Source organism: Eumetopias jubatus, unplaced genomic scaffold, assembly GCF_037043125.1.
Source record: "Eumetopias jubatus isolate StellerSeaLion01/CBP00866 unplaced genomic scaffold, mEumJub1_p1.0 scaffold_4, whole genome shotgun sequence".
Lineage (NCBI taxonomy): Eukaryota > Metazoa > Chordata > Mammalia > Carnivora > Otariidae > Eumetopias > Eumetopias jubatus.
Genome location: NW_028274810.1, coordinates 48,249,976 through 48,266,201, shown reverse-complemented (window position 1 = coordinate 48,266,201; position 16,226 = coordinate 48,249,976). Strand labels below are relative to the sequence as shown.

General features: G+C 34.0%; 1 protein-coding gene and 1 non-coding gene across 3 annotated transcripts in view; one reads left to right on the top strand and one right to left on the bottom strand.

Annotated features, from left to right (window-relative positions):
• NEGR1 (neuronal growth regulator 1) overlaps nt 1–16,226 on the bottom strand; it is an 851,501-nt gene that overhangs the window by 307,277 nt on the left and 527,998 nt on the right. The gene's annotated exons all lie outside the window — the stretch shown is intronic.
• Nucleotides 14,984–15,172, top strand: LOC148164515 (U2 spliceosomal RNA). The gene has a single exon (XR_015768140.1). It is a non-coding gene; the product is annotated as a U2 spliceosomal RNA (small nuclear RNA).

The window sequence follows — 16,226 nt, the reverse complement described above, 5'->3', positions numbered from 1 at the left end:
GATATTTAATGAATAGGTTGGTGAATTGGATGACTGAATGTAAAGCAAGACATTACCTCTTGAAATGGTAAATGAGATACAGTGATTACATGATTTGTACAAAAACACATGAGCATAGTACAATTACAGATGTTGGAGTAGAAGATTCTAATGACTATGATAAGAACTGCTAAAATGAATATTTATATGTATATTTTTATATATAATGTGTATACATATAATTAAATTTATAAAATATTAAAGTATATAATTAATTATAAACATATGCAATTAAATATGTGCAATACATAAAATATATTTTGCATGGTATTTCAGATATGCCATCACCTGTGCTATTTTTGTGATGATCAGTACCAGAAGGCAACAACTGAAGATGATTCATCCTAGAATAATATTACGTGCTCAAGGGCATTTGAGAAAAAAAATTATTTTTAAATTGTTACATATGAATCAAAGAGCTAGGAAGGACTGAGAAAGTCATCTACTTTATACCTCTGCCTCAGGGTTTAAAGTTTTTACATTCTATTGGAATGATCAATTAATATTCAGAGAAAGAGAATGCCCATTGAATTCCTGACATGTGCTTCACAATGTCCCTAGCTTTTTATTGTTTAAATATTTTCATCATTTTCAGTGTAAAAAACTTAAAATTATCAGGGACATTCACCAAAGCCAGATTAGCTAATTAGATAAAATATCTGTATTATTTTTAAAAGAAAATACTACCTCCTAACATTTGAAATTATGTTTTAAAAGTTGTTATTGGCTGTTTTCTGTTGGCTAAATCATGTATTATACTATTAGATCCTTTTCACTTTTTACATATCTGTTGAAAATATTGTGATGAATTTTATGTCCGAAATAGAGTCCGGATTTTGACATTTAAAGGCCTTGTTGAATCATAAACACACACACACACACACACACACACACACACACATTTACAAAAACTGTTTTCTTCTTTTGTATGCATACATTCAGCGTTTATAAAAATGTAAGCAGTACATTTGGTTTTAAGTATCTATTTTGCAATTCACCACTAAATTACCATCAAAATGCACTTTTTCATTGCTGCTTAAATCATAATGCCTTGCAATAATCAGTAATTTATAAATCACTTTGTAATTGGCACCAAGTACAGTTTCTAGAAAAGGTATGTTTCCTATCTGAGCCTCTCAGAGTTGTTCAAGTGGTAAAGTCATCTGATGGTTGTCTCTCGTTCATAGTTTGAATAGAATCAAAAAGTCCTTCCTAGATCAAAGTTTCTACAGATTATGTGACAACCAGGAACCTCTGCTGCAATCAGTCCTTCAGGTTAATGCCTTCGAGTTTCTGAAATAATAGGAAAACTAAGTATTTGCCGAAGAATCAAATGCATTTTTAGACATGCTGAAGGAGAAAAAATGTGGATAACTATCTGCCTCTTTCACAATTAAGAAAAGCAAAATTCTGCATTTCTATTCCAACCAAACTAAAAATGTCAAGTGGTATTTAACAACACGAAGGCACATTATGGATGGGCTCTGTGAGAGGAGACTGGAAGGAACACTTGAGAATTCAATGCAGTAAAGTTGGGTACTTCCTAAAATTGTTCTCTAATATCTGGATGAGAAGAAATCAGAAACCATTCATGCATGTTTTAAGAAAAACAAAAGAAAAAAAGAAAATGTGGAAAAGTCTTTCAGCTATAATAAACTTCAAGCAAAAGTAGAGATGTAACCTGAATTTTAAAATAAATTTTTTTATTTTTCAACTCATGAAAAAGGATATGAAACAGGCTCAACCATATTATATCCCAAAATGTCTGTTAAAGTGTGACCTTTACTCAATTAGTTTTTCAACAGTTCTAGAATTACAAATTCAGGTCCTGATTTTTCTACATATTTCATATTTAAACACCTCCGGGATGGAGGTAAGAAAATAGCCTTTTTTTTGTTGTACAAGAACACTAATGCTGTCTGAAAGCCTAGGCCTTAGTTCTTTCTATGCCTCAAAAATGGAGATAAAAGGTATAGAAATGTTATTGTTACCATAACAACAACAACAACAACAACAAACAAGTAAGTAAAGAAGTGAATATGCAAATTGTTCATTTATCTTGACATTAGCTTTCAGAATTCTTCAGTATAAACATGACAAAGAAATTTGACAGTCAAACATATTTTATACATTTTCACTCTTTATCCTTTCAGTAAAAAGAAAGTTAAAAAAAAAAAACTAGCTAACTTTTTTACAGTGCTGTTTACTATGAAGATAAAAGTTGGATTTAATAGCTTCCTCCACAAGTACTACCCCCTCCTCATTCCTGATCCATTTTGGGGATGTCTCTGGCTCTCTGGTGTACTTCCCACATGGCTGTCAGAGGTTACAGTCTCCTTAGGCGGCCATGCCTCCGCCCAGAGACAGTGCTTTCTACTTCTATCAGATGACTGCCCCATCTATCTAAATAGCTATGGATGGAGGGGGCCATCCTGGAGTAAAGACGTTTTATCAACCCTCTTCCCTTTCTGGGTTATTATTATCCCATCTATCTTCCTCTGAAGTAGACCTCTAAAAACCTCCTGACTTCACTTGTGCTCCATGCAAAGCCTTTTATGAACCTCAGGATTTTTTGTTTTTAATTATTGACAATTCATAGAATTGCATGATATGAGTTCCCTGTTTTCTTTATTTAATCGAAATTATTACCTCTTTGTTTATTACTAAGGACTAAAGAGAGCCCAAGGACAACTTCACAAAAAACACACAGATCAAAAATGAAAAAAATAAAAAACCCAAACCAAAAACTCTCTTAAATCAAATTCTTACTCCTTTCAAAAAGCTGGATATTTCCCTCATAGTCTATTTTTGTGCAATCGCACCTTTGTTCCAGTGAAATCTACAGTATCTCAAATAAACATTTACTTTTCTTTTGTGACCTTCACAAAATCAGGAAATTGATTCATTCATTCAATAAAAATTTTACTGAACACATATTAAGTTCTAGGTGACAGGCATAGAGTAATGAACCAAAAGGATAAAAATCATTGCCTTTGTGGTGTCAATCGATTTTTGTCTTCCTGCTTCCATATCCCTATAGATTATATCTTTGTAAAGGATGATTCCACTTATGTTATTTCATTGCTCAAAAATATTTAATGGCTTTTGATTTTTACCAAATGAAAAATAAAATCGAAGATCCCTATCATTTGTCCCAAGTATCGTCTTGCTGTTCCCCAAACAAGCCTTGCATATTAGCACTCCATGACGCTCCCCTCCAGACACTCTCCCCTCTCCCAACGACGGGGCGATTATTGCCAAGTTCAAGTACTTCATGATATCAGAATTAAACTTGTCTCATCTAGGTATGGCCTATCTCATTGTGCCCCACTTAGAATTTTATTCATTATTTCTCTTAAGAAATTTATACCATTAATTTCCATAATACAGCTATTCATATCCTTCTCTTCCTAAAGCACTGCAAACTTTTGAAGGTAGTTAATATGTGTTGTTCTATCTTTCAACCATTCTTCACCATTTGGGCTACTGATAGAGCATGAATTTGTAAATAATTCTCAATAAATTGTGAATAAATCACCCTGTTATTGCTATTTAATATTTGTATTATTCTTTAGGTTTGCTACTCTATGCCATATGTGGATTTTAGATACAGAGATAAATGTAAGTATGATTTAGGAGAGGGATACACAAAAACAATGGAATTAAATACCTAGTCCACTAAAAATTATGAAGCCTAATTTCCCTCATGAAAAACCCACATCCTAGGAAAAAGGTCGGGACTAAAGAAAACAATATGAGCTTATTCGTGTCTCAAAGATGCTTCCTGGAGCAATAGTGGAGGGGCTTGTCTGCTGTACACAGGAAAATAAAATAAATGCGTGGGTGCCTGAGACTTAGATTTGTGGCAATTTATAAGATATATCACTTCACATTAGCCACGGCAAATCTCAGGGAACCACATCTTTGGTTCTTTCAGGAACCAGGAGGCAGGCACATTTTATTATTATCCTTGCATTACTTTCATAATAAAGTGATGGGGTTATTTTAAATAATAATTCTATTGTCAAGTTAGGCCACTGGACATTTCAGAGCGGACAAGTGAAAATTTTGTCAACTCTGGTATTATTTTCAGGCATTTTCAGGTATTATTTGGTAAGGCCACTGCCTGACTTTAGTATGACTCAGTGTCCTAAAAGAGATACCTGCAGAAGTTACCTCAAGTGCCTGATTTCCCTTCAGAAAATGGGAACTAAATTACTCGCACAGAGAATCTGAACTAATGATTTCTTCCTTTTGCTGTGTCCCAGTTAGGTGCTCAACCCACTTGTTTTCATTGTATACTTCATTTCAGCATATTCATTACTGCTCGAAGGAGGAGACTCCCAGAATCTTGGGTTGGCCTGTTAATTCTCCATGTGAATCCCTTTTGGGCTGGAGGTTCAACAACTGCAGTTGCAGGACATGGTTGCACAAAATTGAGGGCTCAGGAAATATCTTATCTTTCCAATGATATGATGCTCTGTGCATCTGTGAACAGTGCAAAAATCATAGCAATGCCAGTATCACATTTGTGTTCTCCATCTTTTGCCACTATGGATCAGTCTGTTTTTAGGTCTATGGTAGTTGCTTCCTCATATCACTCTAGCTTTTTATTTCAAAAGTAAATAATCTAGGCTCTAGTTCTCACAGGTTCATTTTCTTGGGAAAACTCATTCGTCTTTCCAAATATCCATTCATCCTCCCTTTTTTTTTAAATTTTTTTGAGTACCTACCATATTCATTCCTTCTTAAATTAGGAACTATGGAAGCTCAAATATGTAATGCAGAATTACCTTTCTCCAGGAGAGTAAGATGTAGCTGAATGTACGTACAAAATAACTTCTACAGAGATTCAAATAGTACACGTAATCCTGGTAATTGCAGTTACCTAGTTTTCTAAGTGTAATTTTGATTTGGATAGTTTTAAAATACAGTGTCATTGATTTCTTCAGCATGAGAACAATTCCAATTAAACTTTTTATAACCAGATCAGCCTCTTTGTTAACAAAGGATGTTGATCTTAACTAATGCTTGATATGTTGAGTATGAAAATGTATTTCAGTGTGGTATTATAAAATTAATCTCAGCCATGTTCAAATGGAACATTATTTATAGACTCTCTTTAAATGGCATTGCTCTCTCAGGTGCCCTACTCAGGGGCCCTAATAACCTGCCACATCATTTTAAATGGGTCAGATCCTTCCCAAGGTCTCTGTGTGGGTGTGTCTGAAGATCCGCCTGCAGTTGAAGAACTCTGTTGCCTTGCTGAGCATCTTTCTGCCCTGAAGCTGAGCATCATGCTTGAGTTTCTCATTTAGCTAATTGACACTTAGGTCTTATGAATTGAATTGTCCTCCCTTAGATAATTGAAGCAGCAGAGTCTCCTCTTAGATCCTCTTTATTCAAGCATCATCTCTACACTGAAAATTACATATAAAATAATTTTATCTTTTCTGTTGAAAATTGGAGATATGATCTGTCTAGCAATTATTTAGCCCTCCCCTCTAGTTAATTCTGCTATCCATTTTCACTGGTGTCTTAGATGACTGTAGCATTCATTATCAAAAAGAGTGATGCTGATGTATCTCTATATCTGGGGAGGCAAAGTTGTCAACTAAGCTTAGGCAGACAACATTTGGGCCTTATTATTACTATTTTAAGGCTCAGACTATATATAAAGAATATGGTCATGTATTTAATAATTATAAAGCTCAGGTTCAAGTTCTAACTATTCTTCAGACTTAACTTCTCTGTAAAGGAAAAATAATAACAGAATGTTTATGATAATTAAATGAGATAAAGGTATAAAGTGCTTGGCAAATGCAGTATATAGTAAGTACTCCATAAATTGTAGCAATGATGATAAAAGTCTATGTAGGTTTAAAATACTTAAGTCAATGTTAACATCATATATCCATATCCATGACATGCAGCTTTAATTAGTGCCATACCTGCTCATCTTTCATCTCCATTTTTTTAAAAATAGGGGTCAGTAAACACTTTCTATAAAGAACCAGGTAGCATTTATATTAGGTTTCATGGGACATACTGTGTCTGTTGCAACCACTGAACTATGTTGCTGTAGCATGAAGGCAGCCATAAACAATATGTAAATGATGGGTATGCCTATGTGCTAATGACCTCTTATTTACAAAAAGAGTCAGCAGGCTGGATTTGGCAAGAGAGCTATATATAGTTCCCTGACTGCTTTGGACTGAATATTTGTGCACACCATACATTCAAATGGTGGTCTAATCCCCATTGTAATGGCATTTGGATGCTGGGACTTTGGAAACTGATTAGGTCGTGAGAGTGGAGCTCTCATAAATGGACTTAGTGCCCTAAGAAAAGAGACCCCATATAATACCAAAAACATGATCCATTGAACAAATAATTGTTGAGATGGACTTCATTAAAATTAAAAACTTCTGCTCTGTGAAAGACAAAGTCAAAATAATGAGTAGATAACTATGAACTGGGAGAAAATACTTGGAAAAGACACATCTAATAAAAGACTATTGTCCAAAATACACAAAGGATTCTTAAAACTGAACAATATAAAAAAAAGAACAATCTAATTTAAAAAAAATGGGCCAAACACCTGAACAGAAAACTTACCAAATAAGATATACGGATGGCAAATAAGCATAGGAAAAAATGTCCCATCATCTTTGGGTACATCATCAAGGAAATGCAAATTAAAACAACAGTGAAATACCACTACCTATCTACTAGAATGGCCAAAATCTGGAACACTGACAACACCAAATGTTAGCCAGGATATGGAACAATCTCATACGTTGCTGGTACAAATTCAAAATGGTACAACCACTTTGCAAGACAGCTTGGCAGCTTCTTACAAAACTAAAAATACTCTTACCATATGATCTAGCAATTGTGCCCCTTGGTAAGTTGAAAACTTATGTCTACACAAAAACCTGCACATGGATGTTTATAGCAACTTTATTCATAATTGCACAAACTTGGAAGCAACAAAGATGTTCTTCAGTGGATGAATGGATAAATAAACCGTGGTATATCCAAACATGGGACTATTATTCAATTCTAAAAAGAAATGAGCTATTCAAGCTCATTCTCTCAAAGACATGGAGGAAAATTAAATACATATTACTAAGTGAAAGAAACTAGTCTGAAAAGACTATCTACTGTATGATTGTAACTATAAGAATGCTGGAAAAGGCAAAACTAAGGAGACAATATAAAGATTTGTGATTTTGCCAGGAGTAGAGGGAGGGTGGGGGAATGGATTAGCAGAGAGTAGGGAATTTTTAGGGCATGGTAAATACTCTACATAATATTATAATAATGGCTATATGTCATTATACATTTGTCTAAACCCAGAGAATGTAAAAACCCAAAGTGAACTCTAAGGTAAACTATGGAGTTTGGGTGATACAATGTCAACATCAGTTTGTCCTTGGTAACAAATATACCACTCTGGTGAATGATATTGATAACAGGCTTGATTACGCACATGTTGGCCTTTGGGATGTATGAGAAATCTCTGTACCTTTCTCTTAATTTTGTTTGAAACTAATAATGCTCAAAAATGAATTATTTAAATATATTTTTAAAAAGAGACCCAGGATGGGGAGTCTGTTTCTCCCTCTGACCCTCCCCCCTCTCATGTGCTCTCTTTCTCTCATTCTCTCTCTCAAGTAAATAAATAAAATCTTTAAAAAAAAAAAAAACTTCTAACATTTCTTGCAAGGAAGTTCTAAAAAGAGATGCAGGAGAGCTCTTTCACTTTCTGCCCTGTGAGGGTGTAGCAAAAAGGTAGCCATTTGTGAACCACTGATTCTCACTAGATACAGAATCTGCTGGTACCTTGATCTTGAAGTTCCTGTCCTCCAAAACTGTGAGAAATAAATGCTTGTTGTTTAAGCAAGTCAGTCTGTGGTATTTTTTTTTTAAAGATTTTATTTATTTAATTGACAGAGAGAGAGAGAGAGAGAGAGAGAACACAAGCAGGGGGGAGTGGGAGAGGGAGAAGCAGGCTTCCCCCCGAGCAGGGAGCCCGATGCGGGGCTCGATCCCAGGACCCTGGGATCATGACCTGAGCCGCAGGCAGTCGCTTAACCAACTGAGCCACCCAGGCGCCCCTGTCTGTGGTATTTTTGTTATAGCAGCCCAAGTGGACTGACACCCACCCTGTTCTAAATCATTGACAGTTTTTCACAAAATTCTGCGATTCACATATCTCCAACATAATGTTTCCAAATCCAACTGGTAAGATGACAAATGCCTGTCCATGATGGAGTTTTAGTAAAGAAATGAGGGTATGTAATGATTTTTTTCAAAAGACAAGTAAAGATTGAGTTAAAGAGATTTGGTTTATTCTGTCTCTCCTTTCTTCTCTTTTGTGTTAAAACATTTAACTGAGGAATTGATGGTGACAGATGATGCAAGTCAATTTTAATGATTTTATTTGATCATATAAAATCTGCCTCTCTCCAATAGAAATTGCATGCCAACAGAGGTAGTGCAAAATTATTATTTTAATTTCTGAAAAGAAATACTTTATTATTAGAAGGTAGAGGGGTGCCTGGTGGCTTAGTCAGTTAAGCATCTGCCTTTGGCTTAGGTCATGATTTCAGGGTCCTGGGATTGAGCCCCACATCCCTGCATTGGGCTCCCTGCTCACCCGGGATCCCTTTCCCTCTGCTCCTCCCCACCCAAGTGCTCTCTCTCTCTCCTCTCAAATAAATAAATAAAATCTTTAAAAAAAAAGAATGGAGAACTATATTTATAAAGTGACTAGGAAATTTTAAGGACTTTTAGTCCAACCCTTAACCTATGCATGAACTGCCATTCTAGCACATCTCATAGATTCCAAATAAGTGACATGAACATTTCTAATCTCACTACCTCAATGAAAGCTTGTTGTATTTTTACAGCTGTAATAGAAAATGTTCTTTTTTACATAAAGTAAAAATGACTCTTTCTTCCTGTAACTTCCATAACATAGATGTTCCTCATTTACCCTCCAGGATCACACATAAACAATTAAAAGTCTTATCCATATAATATCTTTTGATATTTGAAAACAGTTCTCATCCACAAAGTAAAATAGAACAAAATCCAAAACCTCACATCCACTTACCAAGATAAATTTTTCCTGGTTCCTTCGATTTTTCTTTCAATCTCTAATACCTATTTCTTTTTTTTTTAAATATTTTATTTATTTATTTGAGAGAGAGAGAGAATGAGAGATAGAAAGCACGAGAAGGAAGAGGGTCAGAGGGAGAAGCAGACTCCCTGCTGAGCAGGGAGCCCGATGCGGGACTCTATCCCGGGACTCTAGGATCATGACCTGAGCCGAAGGCAGTCGCTTAACCAACTGAGCCACCCAGGCGCCCTCTAATACCTATTTCTTATCCTCACTATTAGCAGATGATTTCCTTCGAAATTTCATTGATAAAATGTAAGGAATCAAAGGAGAAATATCACAGATTCTGATTATCACATTATCAGCATTTGCATGTCTATAATCATTATGTTGAAATTTTTTATCATTTCATTAAAGATGATAATTAAGATTGTTCTAAAAGAAGAAATGGGGTGCCTGGGTGGCTCAGTTGGTTAAGCAACTGTCTTCAGCTCAGGTCATGATCCCAGAGTCCTGGGATCGAGTCCCACATCAGGCTCCCTGCTCGGCAGGGAGTCTGCTTCTACCTCTCACCCTAACCCCTCTTGTGCTCTCTCTCTGTCTCAAATAAATAAAATAAAATCTTTAAAAAAAAAAAGAAGAAGAAATATATTATGTTTTTAGATGACTTAATGTTGAAAATGTGCTCCCTATTTAATTCATAAATCCATAAATTCCTATGGGCTTTTTGACGTGGTTTTTGTCAAAGAACTTTTCAAAACTTTTACATATATTTTACACAGAAGAATAAAAATCCAAAAGGAGCTAAGTCAATTTGATCAAGGAAAAAAAAAAAGCAGAAGGTAATTGTGTTACCACAGTTAAGGTTTGTCATAAAGCCATTTTAATAAAAAGTGTGGCAGAAGTACAGGAAGAGATAATTATACTAATGGAAGAGAATCATTCACTTAGAATAAGGTAGCACCCCACCGATCAATAAATAAAGAATAAATTGTTACATGACATTGGGGAATCTGGTTCACCATATGGAGAAAATTATTGTTGGATTCTTCACCTTACGCTATACAGAAAGATCTTGATGGACTAAATACCTAAATATGATGAATAAAAATCTGAAGCTAATAGAAAAAATATAGCAGAGTATATTTGTGATTTAAAAGTAAAAAACAAGAAATATAAGGTAAGAATTTAATGGTTTAGCCACATCAAAATTAAGGACTTTTGTTCAACAAAAGAAAATTTAAGCAAAATTGAGATACAATGACAGAGTGGGAGGATTATTTAACATGTCTAAGACAAACAAGAGATTTTCAACAAAAGACAGTTTACAGACATATTGGGAGAAATTATTAAAAATGTCTAAGACCAAGAGATTAATATTGATGATATACAAAGAATATCATTAAATCATCAATTAAAAACACTGAAATTAAAAACAAAGAGTGAAATGTGTTAAAGGAAAATCTTCAAAGTGGGAAATCTGAACAGTTAATACTGTGTATGAATAGATGCTCAGTTTCACTGGTTACCAGATAAATTCAAATTAAAAACCAATGAGATACACTTTATACTCATAATATTAGCAAAAATTACAAAATTGTATAACACTAAGTTTTGGCAGGGATGTTGGGGAGTGGAAACTTTTAAGCATGGGCTCTTATATAAATTAAAAAACCCCAAATAATTCTACATGCATTATAAAAACACATTCACATTCATGAATCTATAGTAAACACATTAGATTGGGTGACATAAGCGAAAAGGGGACTGAGAATAAAAGATGAAAGATAAAAGTAAAATAAAAGGGGCTGTGTGGACCAATGACTGTGCTGTGAACTGAAGAGCAGTATTATCTTGATGTTGTGCACTGAGGTTCTAAAAACTGAATGATAATAATAAAAACAAATGGAATTGAAGTACACTTGAATTAAACTTTAAATAGTCCAAGAATATTTCATTAGGTTTTTAAAAAGAAAGCACATACCAACAATTTGCAGGAAAAATGTCTAAACTACTTCCTAACCAGTAAGAAACAGATTTATTTTGAATGTTAGAAAGATATTTTATAAGACCAATTTATTTTATTAAAAACAACAGTACCTTGAGAAAGAAAACTACTTTCAATATATTTTGGTTTTCTAATTCACTTAGTCATGTGTGAGCCCAACACCAGTCATGTGAAAGGAGAGATTGCTGATAGAGTATACTTGCAAGAGATAATGTGATACATTCAAAGTCAGATTATGGGGAAGATGTGGTCCTTGATTTCAGGGAGTGAATGATTTAAGGGACAAGGCAGAAGATGGAACAGGGAATTAATAAAGAATCTGGGGATAGAAAGATGAGAAAAGATTAGAGTTGACTACAGGGGCAAAAAAATGAACGAGAAGGTTAGCTTCCAGGATTCCAGACTAGTAATAATTAAGGGGAAATGATGCCTATGAGGAAAAGAAAAGAAAACAGTACACTAAAAATAATGTTATCTTAACTCATAGAGGTTGGAGTTTGAACTGAGAGGAAAAGAACACAGCAAGCAAACTGCTCCTCACGATCTGCTCTCTGTCCTGGTTTAGCCTGGAATTTAGCACAGTACTTTGTGACAGGCTTTGTGTACATATTTACTTAATGAATACATCAAGTAATTGAAATCAAGACTACATGAGTAAAGAGTAAAAGGTTACAGAGGATAGCAAACCTGGACGGTCTGTTTAAGTAAATTTGAAATACCCTTTTGTCTAAATCATCTGATTATACCTGAAAGCTATTAAATACCCCAAAATTCATACTTCTTTTAATACCAATGATCTTAATCTGCTTATTATTTAAATTCTTAAGTGACTACCATTTAAGAAAACGTTTTGTTTTTGTTTTTGTTTTCTGTTAACTTTTCCTGGAAGTTAACTTTCAAATTTACAAATAAATCAATTTTCCTTAACGTATGTTCTCTGTTCACCCACTTTGGTCAAAATGCTCATGCAGTATCACCTTATCTGAAAAAAAATACATATATATACATGTAGGTGTGTAAATATATACTTACATATTTTTAAATTTTCCTAAATGAAATTCATGGATGTTTTCTGCAGTTCCATTCCCCTTTTAATTACATGACAGATTCCCTCTCTAAAATGCCTTTCAGTCAGCCTGGCTATTAGCCATTAAAAATGGAATATTGGTTGTCTCAATTATGTAAAAAGCTTATCTGATTCTAAGGGTCACAGAAATTTCCAACCCTCTTCTGAAAATAAAGGATATAGCTAGGGTAAATGATTCCTTTGCATTACTGGCTTTCAAATGACAATTAAATTGAGTGTAGGAGGGAGGCTATCTTCCTTAAGACTATTTCCTCTAGTGAGTAGTAAAATACATCAGCTTTTTATCATAAAGAGGAGCAATTGACTAGTGACAAATAGACACACTTGAAGAAAGCTGTTCTGAAGTAAGGCATATAAATCTCATTAAGAAAGAAAAAACCAAGATGAGGTATTTCCTCTATTGATATTTACAAGGGATGAGATATCTTAGATAGGCAGATCAGTCAGCCGACCTTCTTCCATTAAATCCAGCTCAGCATAGCACATAGAATCAATACTAAAACATATGAAAATAAATGTCAAAATCACTTAATGTTGCTTCTGAGTGAAAACAGCAGCCCAGGAAAAATTTCTTTCATCATCTTTATGTAATAAGAGAACATTTAACAGAAGAGGTGGGATGGGTTGATTTCTCATTTTTACAATATTATCTTTAATTCTATCCTATCCATAACTCAACCTTCACCCTGGATTTTTATACTTAAGTTTTATTAGTGAAATCTAGATTATAAAGTTTTTAGGAAGAAAAAAAGAGAATTGGGAAAACTTAAACTACTTCTTAGCATTCACAACCCTTCAAAGCCAATTTTATAAGACCCAGTAATTCTGCTAATATCTTATGTTCATTTAAGACTTCTAATTTTCAAATGCTTTCATGTTGATTATTTCATCTTGTTGTTAAAATAATCAAGTTGGACACATGTAACTTTCTTTATTCTGAAAAAAAATTAAAATTCATTCTGAAAAAATTAAATTCCAAAAAGGTTAAACATCTCAGTTAATGACACAAATCACAGTAGCAGAGCTTTAAGAGAAAACTATTCTTTTGACTCCCAGTCCAGTGCTCTTTCCAATTTCCTTATTCACCTTACAGAAGGAGTGACTGTATAATTAGCTGTTTAAGGAGAGTCCTTCTTTCTGATGTCAGTTTTATAAGTTTCTTGGTAATTGATTATGGTAGTTTATAACACAGTTCTCCTATGGATAAATGTGACACTCATTCCTAATGAAAAATATAAGCAGTCTTGCATTTACTCATTGAGGATATAGATCTTCACTGTTCTTTTAATTAAAGAAAGACTATCTTTTTTTATGTTTCAAACCAATGCTAGTCTCCAGATAAAGAGAGAAATATGATGGAATATTGAGACCTTATCAATGACTTATGATATCTGTGTCCTGAAAAAAATAGATGAAAAGTTCAAAGGCTATGCTTTTGGTTTTATATGTTTATTTATTTGAGCGGGTTTATTAGTTTTTACTTGACTAATACCAATGAAATGCATTTTCTGCCTTTAAAAAATTATTATCACTTTCGGAAGAAAACACCTAGGGACCATTTAATTCTTACATAGTGCCATAATTTAAAACAAATGAAATGAAATAAATACAATTTCATTTTGGTATGAAAAACAAAGAGTGTTTCTGAAGCTCTAATACATGGAGGGACTGAGTTCTATAAAGGACGATAATATGCTTCTTATGATTCACACCAGAGGAGAAAAAAAACAAAACAAAACATTGAGACTGATCAAAGAAAATTATCTGACGAAAATAGAATCAAAAGATTGCACAGGAAGCAAACTAGAAAAAGAGTTTACTGTAAATATTAAACAAGATCATAATACTATTGGTTTTCAGGAAATTAACTAGAGTGTGTTAACTTAAAATAAGATGGATGCTTTCACTATGTGCTACCAAAATATACTTGTATGACCCCAAAGTAACAAAACACTTACTCAAAATAACAGCATTCGGAATGCAATCTGATACAATATGGAGGAAGACAATTAAGGAACAGTATTCCCTCTTATCACTATTGTGGAGAGATCACATATGCACTGAATTACCATTTGGCTAATTTCATCCCGAGCAAACACTGAATGTGATATTATTTCAATGTAAATTTGTACAGGCTCATTCTATAGCGATGGTGTCTTTTAATTTAGTATTTTCATTTAACTTATTTAAACCTGGTTTCTTTGTGAGTAAAATACACATGGTAATAATATCAGATCTTTGCATTGTTACAAGAATATATAATGTAACATACCTAAAGCGCTTAGCATAGTACCTGCCATGATATAAATACTCACAAGAGGATAGCTATTCATACTTTCAAGCTCTTATTTCTGACGCCGTATCTTTGACTGACATCTGGGGCCTCATAGTTCCTGTCCTTGGCCTAGGTCAGCCTCTTCATCCTACTGTGGTCATCTCTCTCCTCGGGAAGAAAACTTCTACCTCAACTCCAGCTCCATTTCATAGAATCTGATCAGATGGTTACAATCTCACTTCTAAAGTTTCTGAAGGACAGTTCTTGTGCAAAATTTAGAAGAGACAATTGGTTGTATTGATCATTTTCTCCTCTAGCATTTCAAAGCTGTATCTCTGTTAAATCAGAACACTGTCAAGTAACACCCTTGGACCATATCACTTTTCCTTTCTCAAATAGTTACTTATTTTTAATATTAACCAAAGATTAATTTAAAACCAGTCAATCGCTTCTCGGCCTTTTGGCTAAGATCAAGTGTAAAACCAGTCATTATAGTCCTGTGTGTTTAATGTCTTATATTTATAGACACTACAGACACATGCAGAAATTCTTCTCAAAGTTCACAAAAAATCAGTTTCTCCTGATGAAATAATTTGCTCCCTTTTTTAGACAATCTTGATAGATGGCATCATTTAATTCGTTTTGCCCTGTGTTCCAGTTACCTCAGACTTTATTTTTTTTTTTTACTGAGCCGCTATTTGTTTCCCCAGAAAGCATGTCTATAGCTTCATTTTTGTCTTTCATATTTTGTTAAGAAGCTTTGGTTTGATTGTATCTCAAAGGTTTTGTCTTGTTTTTTTTTAATAGTCAGATTATGACTCTGTGTCTGTGTGTGCTCATGTATGCAAATTTCATGGATCTGTATTTTAGGACAATGTAATGAGATGGAATGTCATATGCCCCATCTATAGAACTTAGCTTATAACTAGATTCACTGAATTAAAGAACTTTGGAACAGAAAATATCTTAGGGATTCTCTTAAACTTTCATTTTAGGGGTGACAAAATGGCGTTCTTAAGAAGTTAAGGTCCTTGCCTAAGATCCCACAGTAAGATGGCAAAGCTTATATTTATGACTTTTCCTCTTTTCATTAGCCATGTTACCTCGGTCTAGAAAAGCTATGCTATCAAATGAGAATATAGTAAAACATTTGGTGTTAATCTCTCACTTGTTTGTTTTGTTGTTTTTGTTTTCTCTTTAGCCTGCACCTTCCAACACAAACTCATCCAATGTGACTGAAAAATTCAGTGATTTCAGGTTTTATCTCCTCTTTAAAAAGAGATGAACTCTTAGATAAGGTCAGTAATGAGCATCCCATGATCTGTTATTTTAATCTGCCATTTCAAATTTACTTATTTCACCTCTAAAGTGCAGAGATGGTACTTATTGTAGTTTAGATTGCAGTATAATTTGAACACATCAAGAAATGTATTTGACTCCTGGAACAGTGAATGATCAACATTTAACACAACAAATCCCTGTTAAGGGCATAAGAGGCTCTGCTGAGGATGTCTCTGAAGATCAATACCATTAAATCACACATTTTCCCATTGTTTGACTTCCCAAATCCCAGACAGAGGCCTTATTGATTTTACTTGACAACTTTTTTCTCCCCACTGTTTGTTTCTTGTGTTTTCTCTACCCATTGGATGTTGATCAAACAGCAACTTTTATCTTACTAGGCGGG